General features: G+C 37.0%; 1 long non-coding RNA gene across 1 annotated transcript; it reads right to left on the bottom strand.

The window, feature by feature from the left end:
* Positions 1-1909: 1909 nt before the first annotated feature.
* LOC144708688 (uncharacterized) lies at positions 1910-7804 on the bottom strand. The gene is made up of 4 exons (XR_013582833.1): positions 7696-7804; positions 5490-5603; positions 2559-2623; positions 1910-2122 (listed from the first exon to the last, which is right to left on the bottom strand). It is a non-coding gene; the product is annotated as an uncharacterized LOC144708688 (long non-coding RNA).
* Between the last annotated feature and the right edge of the window lie 1927 nt (positions 7805-9731).

Genomic DNA, 9731 nt, shown 5'->3' with positions numbered 1-9731 from the left:
AATGTCTTATTATTACATAATTTATAAGAACAAAGCCACGGAACTTATAAAAATGTAAACTTCCAAACATAATATGGAAATCTAAACATAATATGCAAAAACTAGATTACTATAATTTAATTATCAAATACCAATTTTCCAAAAAATGATAGAATAATTTTTTTAATTTCTAAAAAGCTTTAAGATCAAGGAAGATCTCAATCATAGCATTATTCAAGTTGGGAATGCTAATACTTACCAATTTTTATAAACTATATCATAATTGGGACATATATGTCTAATAATTTGGAACTAAAATATGAGTTAATAGAGAGCGGAATATGGATGGCTAAGATATTATATTAACCCTCTTATGCAGCTTATATATGATGTTGCTCCAAAAATATTTTTATAAAATTCCACTATTGTCCAATGGATACCCAGATTATAAATGCATTAGCCACTGTATGCCATTAGTATATGAATAAATAGGAACAAAATAGAAAAAAGACTTATTTTTTGACAAAACAGATGCAATGAAAGTTATTCATGTAAAAATATAAGTGAGTAAAATTATCAATGTGTAAAACATAAAGACCATTTTAAGAATTAATCAAATAGGATAAAACGATTGAAAATTAGTTATTTTATTGATCCCCCATTGTACTTGTCAATTGTGCTGGAAGTGTCTATTAGAGTATTCTCTAAAACTGGAGAATATCATAACTATAGTGCAGGGACGCGGACGGGACGGTTTTTTGGTCCGTGGACAAAAACTTTGTCCCATCCAGGGGGTGTGGACGAATTTGTGGACAAAAATTTGTCCACAGGATGATGGGACGGGATGATTTTCGTCCTGTCGAACGAAAAATGTGTCTGCCCAAAAGATGAAGACAGTGGACGAATGAATGTGGGACAAAATAATTTTGGTTAAATTTGGATTAAATTCCCAAAATAACGTATGGATTTGCAATAAAATATGGAAAAGTCATTATTGAATCCCTAATTAATAAAGAATATAATAAATATTAATACATGCCATTCTCTTCCTAAATCATTGGATTAAATCGCCAGATTAATGTTTGGATTTACAATAAAACTTGGAAAGGGCAATATTTAATCCCTACTTAGTAAAGCTTATAATCAATTTCTATACATTCCATTCTCATCATATTGAATTCTGTCTATTTTTCAAATTCATTGGGTTTAAATATTAGTTTAACGTCTAATTAGGGTAAATTAAAGTTTTCAGAATGGCATCTTTATTTGGATTATATTCTCAAAGAATGTAAAAAATTTCAGCGAAATGGAAAAATGTCGTTACCCCCCCTGCAGTGTAAGTATTTTTTATTACAATTGAGTCCCTTTGCTATTTAATTAATAAAATTTAATTCTGGAGTTTAATTAATCGAATTTAATTATAGATAAGGAGAAAGATCTCATGGTCCATGAGTCATGGGTTCTCTTTGTAGAGTTCATAAGGGGAAAATGTAATAACCGACAAATTGGCAATTATCTGTGTAAAAAGATGCATCTCTTATAGACTTTGTAAAACAGTTGCTATATCTGGAAAGTCAGCGCCACCCCCCTATGAAAACAGTACATTTTCCAGGCCACTCCTGGAAGACCTGGTGGATGAGCGCCAAGGAATTCAGAAAAACAACTTTATAGAAGAAAATATTGGTGTGGAAAAACTGAAAGTATTTTGAACCCAAGTTTTTTACCTGTTCTTGAGAGAGAACTGCAAGAAAACCCTACTGAAGCCGGGTACAGATGTTTTTGAAGGGAATGGTAACTAAATTATGGAGATGTTTTTGGCTTCCATTGATTGAGAGAGAACAGCGAGAAAATGACCTTTATCCCACAAAATTTCAGAGTTTTCTTGGGAGAGGACGGCATGAAATTCAATCCAAGCCTCTAAATCATAATGGGTACGAATAAAAACTAGATATTTCACAATGGAATAACTAGGGTGAAAATCGAGTAGGGAATAATAGTTTTGTTTGCTTCAGTCAAAGTAACAGCAAAAGAGCATCGCCAATTCACCATATGGGAAGATGTTTGAACGAGGGCTAGTGAAAAGACGAGATGAGGTTGGGTCTTGGGAGAGGCCATGACATGCATTGAGAGGACTCTTGAAAACCTGTAGTAAATAATAGCCCAAAATTATTCACGATTCACACAATAAAAAAATGAATCAAAATGCTCAACTTAAAAGGGGAACTAAATTATATGATGAGAGCTTCTAGCATGGAATCAAGTCTGTTTTCATCAGGATCTTTGATCGAGATGTGTGAAGCATGGAAGATATGAAATAAAGATACCATTTATGCATTACATGAATATGAAGATGTGTCAAGCATGCAGGATATGAAATAAAAATACCATTTATGAGTTAAATGAATATGGAGTGCTAAAAGTTCAGTTTCATGTGTAGGATTTCAAACCGATAAATTTATGGTAAATGAGAGCACGTCCGTCTACAGCCATCTAAAATGCAAAAGATAAGACGGCACTTTGTTACATGGAATGAATCAGCAAATGAAATAGAGAGAGAGTAACGAAGAAGCATAACTTACATTAAATGTTAGAGTGTATTAGCGAATGAAACCCGTCCACTGCTATCATGTTGTTCCCCCTTACTCTGTAACATGGAATAGAGACAGTCAAGAAAAAGAAACATGCTTACGAAAAGGTGGAAAGCACTAGAGCATAATGCACCAGCGCCCGAACTGTCATCGTCATCAGAGTCATCATTGGAGTAGGACGAGTCCCGCTCTACATGAAGGAACCATGTGCAAAGCATCATCAACATCTCAATGCTCTCTGCATCCAGGCGTGATCTTTGATACATTGTGATGCCTCGGCTGACTAAAAAAGGCCGCTCCACCGGTGCGCTGGTCGGACTCACGGCCAGAAGTTGGCAAGCAATTTTTGTCAAATTCAAAAAGTACTGCGTACTGACATCCTCCCACCAACTTAGAGGATTACCCTCCTCGTCGCTCCATGGGATGTTTAGATACTTATTCAGCTCTTGCCTCGGCATTGACCGTGGTCAATGACGACTGCACGGAGGCGTATATTGCCACTGGATGAAACATACTGTGTCGGACGGCAACTTTCTAACAACTCTCCGTGCTCTGAGTCACATTCAGCTGCTTTTTGTCATAGATGCATAATCCAAGAGACCGCCAAGATAGGAAAACACACTTTGGCGACATGATAGATGGGCAACCTCTAAGTTAGAGAATGGATCCAATGTCGGCGCCGTAGCGATGGTATTATTGCCCCAAAGTACCAATGCATACTGCGTTAAAGTGTGCTTTCATTGCATTGTAGGGCATTTCGTTGCTTAGCATCCAATGCTGCCTTGCATTGTTCGTAGCATGCTCAAGGTGATTCTTCAGCTCCATGACCAATGCCATTCTTCAGTTATTGGGAATTTCTTCGCCGAACACACGAAGTCAGTTCCTGGCACAGTGGGTCGAGGATGCACAGGTATTCATCAATCAACATCCACTCCTCCTGACATAGGTTGTAATCTTTAGTCGACATCGAAAGGAACCTCACAGCCATGTGGTCTAGAACCTCTCTCTTTGCAATGTCACACTCTAACATAGTGAAAGTTGAGTTCCAACGCGTTGGGCAGTCAATCTTTATCTTGTTCGAATCCGTGAGCTCAAACATTTTGCACAAATCAACATATTTATCCATACGTTGCGTGGATCCCTGAATGTCATTGACAATGGCTCTCACACGTGAAATTGCTTATCCCAAAAGTGCAATTGTCGTCGTAGTATCTTTGTTGACCTGTGAATAGGTTGGGTCATCCGTGTCCAACGGTGTACCTGGGCAAAGATCTCAGACATGTAGCGTATTACATCCATGAGGTTATGGATTGCGAATGACCTTGAGTTCGGTCTGGACTACGAGATTCATTACATTGGCAACGCATGGTACATGTTGGTCCATAGTGAATTGGGGGTTTACAGTCTTCAGTTGATCTACAATGGAGGCCATCATCATTGTCCGTGGTGATGGCACATAGCTTCAACTCAATGCTGTATTTATATGCAACTTCCACAATGACCCTCACAAAGTGTGTGCCGCAATGGGGCCCCTTGATCTGTCGCAGACCAAGAAGAAGCTCACAGAGCTTCCAATTGGTGACAATCCAGTGGGTAGTGACACCTAGAAGGGCGAGGTTATTTTTGGATGTCTAAGCATCCACAGTAAGTGAGACGCTAGAGACGTAGGCAAACATCTCCTCCTGCTCCCATTGGATTTCTCTATACATCCTTTCAGCCGTCGCTTTGACTGCATCTGGATCAGGGGTGTCGTCGACCACATGTGTCCCGTAGAACCATAGTGTTCGGAAAGACTTCTTCTTCACAAGACGCCAAGGAAGATCCTTATCGCAGATGAACCTAACAAACTCTTCCTTCATCTGCGCCACGATGATGCCGTGTAATGACAACGTGTTGGAGAATATTCCGTAGTGGAGAATGGTTCTCTGCTTCATCTTGAGTCTGTTAATTTCATCATAAAATTTACAGTGCACCTTCTCCAGATGCCTCCAAAATATGTTTGTGCTCTTATCTTTATTCCTCTCGATGATGACCTTACAAGTGGGGTACTCTGCTTGACATAGCGTGCACTGGTACTCGTCCCTGGCAACTTCAACAAATCGATCTAAAACTTTAGACTGATTGCGTCTTCCGCTACGAGTTGAGATGTTGTCATCAACTACTACTGGGATGCACTCAGCGGACATTGGCGGCGTAGCCCTAGCCATCGATTTTGGGGTGGTAGCAGATGTAGACTCCATTACTCTACCACGGTAATTCACAAAATATAATCATTTGTAAAATACATGTGACTTACATTTACAATTAAAATCCGTCGAACTGGAATCTCAGAAACAAATTTGAATCATAAGAAATAATGATGTTGTATTATTCTTAGAAACTTACATTTACAATTACCATGGTTGGTTCACTAACATTTACACAAATCCTATAAAATCATAAAATATTTCAATAAAGGGAAATGAGTTAACACATACTTAAAACCATTTCTGCTTTTTTAACAGTTTAAAGTTGTAATAATCCTAGAAAAAATTTAGTTAGCTTACTTAAACACATGTCTTCACGCTGCCTTGTAGAGTCCTTTTCATGATAAATAAAGTCATAACCAATACTATTCCTAAAGTAGAATAAAACATGAAACTCAAAATTTCAGAACACCACAGTCAATAACAAAACTAATAGTATCAAAATTAAACAACACAATTCTCCAAAGAAAATAAATCCACCAAGAGTAGATAATCAGGCAAACATTTTGCATTAAAATTATTTGAACAATTTTATCATTATGTCGTAAGAATTGGCTCCCATACAAGTTATCGTCTCTCAACAAATAACTTATTTTTTTTATAAAAAAGCTCAACCAACATACAAACCACCATAGAACATACAACCCAACAAGAAAGTGAAGAAGAATGCACATACCTGATTACAAAACAATTTCAGTCCCTAACGAGGCCACAAGAATGGGGACCCATGGACACTCAGCTTGCTGAAGGCCGTGACCAAGACCTGACAGTACCCGTTGGAAGGGGAAGACTGCATAAGTCAGAGTGAATTAATGAATTGAATTGCCACAACATCATTATAAAACTAGTACACTCTCGATAACACATGGAGAAAGATGGGCAAAGCAAAGATTTTCAATATATCATGAAACATTGAAAGATAAAGAAGACAAAGCATAAACAGCGAAAATGAAAACTATAAAACTAGAAAGATCCAGCTAGTACATAGAAAAAGATGAGAAGAAAAAATTTTGGACACATCATGAAACATAATAAGATAAAGGAAAACATGTTGAAAAATGTAAATAAAGATTAAATAAATATTAAGATCCAGATAACGTGAATAAGATCGATAGGGGAAGGAAAAATTTTGAAGATACCATGAAACGCTGGAAGATGAAGGAAAAAAAAAGTGGAAAATGTTAATGAAGACTATAAAACTAGTAAGATCCAGGTAACATGTTCAGAAAGATGGGAAGAAAATAAAGTGAACACATCATAAAACATAGTAAGATAAAGGAAAACATGTTCGTAAACGTAAATAAAGATTAAATCAATATTAAGATCCATAGGGGAAAAAAAGATTTGAAGATACCATGAAATGTTGGAAGATAAAGGAAAAAAAGGTGGAAAACGTTAATGAAGACTGTAAAACTAGTAAGATCCAGGTAATACGTGGAAAAAGATGGGAAGAAAATATATTGAACACATCATGAAACATAGTAAGATAAAGGAAAATATGTTGGTGAACATAAATAAAGATTAAATCAATATTACGATCCAGATAACACGAATAAGATCGATAGGGGAAGAAAAGATTCTGAAGATACCATGAAACATTGGAAGTTAAAGGAAAAAAAAGGTGGAAAACATTAATGAAGACTGTAAAACTAGTAAGATCCAGGTAATACGTGAAAGAAGATGGGAAGAAAATATATTGAACACATTATGAAACATAGTAAGATAAACGAAAACATGTTGGAAAACGTAAATAAAGATTAAATCAATATTAAGATCCAGATAACACGAATAAGATCGATAGGGGAAGAAAAGATTTTGAAGATACCATGAAATGCTGGATGATAAAGGAAAAAAAGGTGGAAAACGTTAATGAAGATTTTAAAACTTGTAAGATCTAGGTAATACGTGGAAGAAGATGGGAATAAAATATATTGAACACATCATGAAACATAGTAAGATAAAGGAAAATATGTTGGTGAACATAAATAAAGATTAAATCAATATTAAGATCCAGATAAGACGAATAAGATCGATAGGGGAAAAAAAGATTTGAAGATACCATGAAATGTTGGAAGATAAAGGAAAAAAAAGGTGGAAAACGTTAATGAAGATTTTAAAACTTGTAAGATCTAGGTAATACGTGGAAGAAGATGGGAATAAAATATATTGAACACATCATGAAACATAGTAAGATAAAGGAAAATATGTTGGTGAACATAAATAAAGATTAAATCAATATTAAGATCCAGATATGACGAATAAGATCGATAGGGGAAGAAAAGATTTGAAGATACCATGAAACGCTGGAAGATAAAGGAAAAAAAGGTGGAAAACATTAATGAAGACTATAAAACTAGTAAGATCCAGGTAATACGTGAAAGAAGATGTGAAGAAAATATATTGAACACATTATGAAACATAGTAAGATAAAGGAAAACATGTTCGTAAACGTAAATAAATATTAAATCAATATTAAGATCCAGATAACACGAATAAGATCGATAGGGGAAGAAAAGATTTTGAAGATACTATGAAACGTCGGAAGATAAAGGAAAAAAAGGTGGAAAACGTTAGTGAAGACTATAAAACTAGAAAGATCCGGATAGTACATAGAAAAACATGGGAAGAAAATATTTTAAGTTATCGTTAAACATTGGAAAGATTACACGAAGAATACAAAACAATACGAGCAAAATAAGACGTAGACAAGGAAGCTCTGAGGAAAGATTTTGAAGATATCATGAAATCCTCTAAGATGAAGAAAAAATGGTGGAAAGCGTAAATGAAGATTATAAAACAACAAGAACCAAATAGCACACGACGAAAGATGTGAGAAAAAAAGATTTGGAAAGTATCATGAAATAATTTCTTTGAGAACATACCTGGACGTCGGAGAAATGGTGGTCCTGGTTGAGGATCGCCAAACATCAAAAGTGGATGGTCTTGTTATTCTTCAGTGAAGCAGAAATTGCCCCAAATCTATCAAGCGCGGGAGCCCTTATGAAATATTGAAGTGGTATAAATTAATATATTATATTTTTTCGTTCAGGACAAAGAATAGGACAATTTTACGCCTGGACGGGACTAAAAACCGTCCCGAGATTATTGGACAGGACGCTGTTTTTTGTCGGTGGATGAGAAACCATACCGTCCTTCATCCCGGAGGTAACATCGGATGTAGGACAGGTCGAATTTCGTCCCGTCCCGTCCTTCGTCCACGTCCGGGATGATCCGGAACTATAATCAGAACCCTTGTACCATATCTTATTACTGATAATCCTGCCGGACCAAGGGAAGCCTCTTATTTTCGCATTGTCACCTGCTGAAAGTTTATCGCCCCCAGTAACTCTTGCAATAAATCCAGGGTCTTCAATTAGGGAAGTCTCCCTCAGATATAAACACCAAAGGAGAGGATGCTGGGGCTCTAGAATGATGCGGATAGATGGGGGGGAGTAGAAGCTACTTGGATAACTCGGGAGAACGCTATATCTCTCATTTGTGGGAATAGTATATTTAGCTTTCCTACCAAATGATAGCATAAGATAAGGGTTTGGATTCAGAAGTGAAGGTTCGTGGCAACTTAGCGTTGTATATCGATGGGCAGTGAGTATGACGTCCTGAAACAAGTTTTGAAATTCATTTCTCTCTTCTACGTCATCAAATGGAGTCTAATTAATTCCATCAAAATGAGTACGTTAAAATGCCTTCCGGGTTGCCCATATGAAGCATAACTGGGAAGAAGATAGCAATACTGATAAGTGCGGGATGATTTGCGAAAACTTGACGTTAAAAGAGTGAGATGGTAGAAGGGGCCAAATTCCCAATAAAAAATTTCTGCTTGGCAACAGGAGAAAAACTTTATAAAAAACAGTAAAATAATTTATGCATGGATGAATTTGAACACAGAACCAGTTGAAAGGTCTCTTCAAGTGTTAAAGAGGGTGAGAGCCCTCATGCCAGAGTGCAGTATTTCTTCAGAGGGTTATCCTGCTGCAACTAAAATTGCACTGCAGGACAAGACTGCGATGGATGGAAAACTCAGTGGCGGACTGAAAAGACAGGCTTGGGGGTTTTGGAAGGAACGGAGCGTCATCTCTTACTGTTGCATTTCTTGAGAATGTTATCTCTCTGTCATGAGAAATCGATGGTGGGTTAAAAAACAGAGTTTTACCGCTGCACGACCTCGATCGTAATTTTATTGCAGGGAGCCTCTTCACCCTGAGGTGAAGGAACGAGAATAGAGAGAGAGAGGGAGAGAGAGAGAAGAAAAGGGAGAAGAGTTAGAGAATGAGAGAGAGACGGAGAGAGAGAAGGAAAGGGAGAAGAGTTAGAGAATGAGCGAGAGAGAAGGAAAGGGAGAGGAGTTAGAGACTAAGAGAGAGAAGGAAAGGGAGAAGAGTTAGATAATGAGAGAGAGAGAAGGAAACGGAGAAGAGTTAGAGAGAGACAAAAGAGAAAATGAGAGAAGGAAGGCAGAACGAGAGAGAAGACAGAAAATAGGAGAGAGAAGGCAGAGAGAGTAGTGAGAAGAGATAAGATGAGAGAAAGAAGGCGAAGAGAGGAGAGATAATGAGAGAAAGAGGTAAGAGAGAGAAGAGTGAAAAACAGAATCAGAGAAAACAAGAGAAAAAGCCAGAGAGAAGAAGAGAGAAAACAAAGAGAAAAGAGCAGAAAGAGAAGAGAGAAACAGAGAAAATATGACAGAGAGAGGAGAGACAAAGACAGAGAAGAGAGAAAACAAGAGAAAGAAAAGAGATAGAGAAGAGAGAGAACCATAGAAAGAGAAGAGATATAGAAGAGAGAGAAACAGAGAAAGAGAAGATAAAGAGAAGAGAAAGAGATAGAGAAGAGAGAGAAACAGAGAAAGAGAGAATGATAGAGAGAAGAGAGAGAAAAGGAGTAAGAGAGAATGAGGGAG

This window comes from Wolffia australiana, chromosome 10, assembly GCF_029677425.1.
Source record: "Wolffia australiana isolate 7733 chromosome 10, ASM2967742v1".
NCBI classification, from domain to species: Eukaryota; Viridiplantae; Streptophyta; class Magnoliopsida; order Alismatales; family Araceae; genus Wolffia; species Wolffia australiana.
This window is presented reverse-complemented; position numbering and strand designations above follow the sequence as displayed.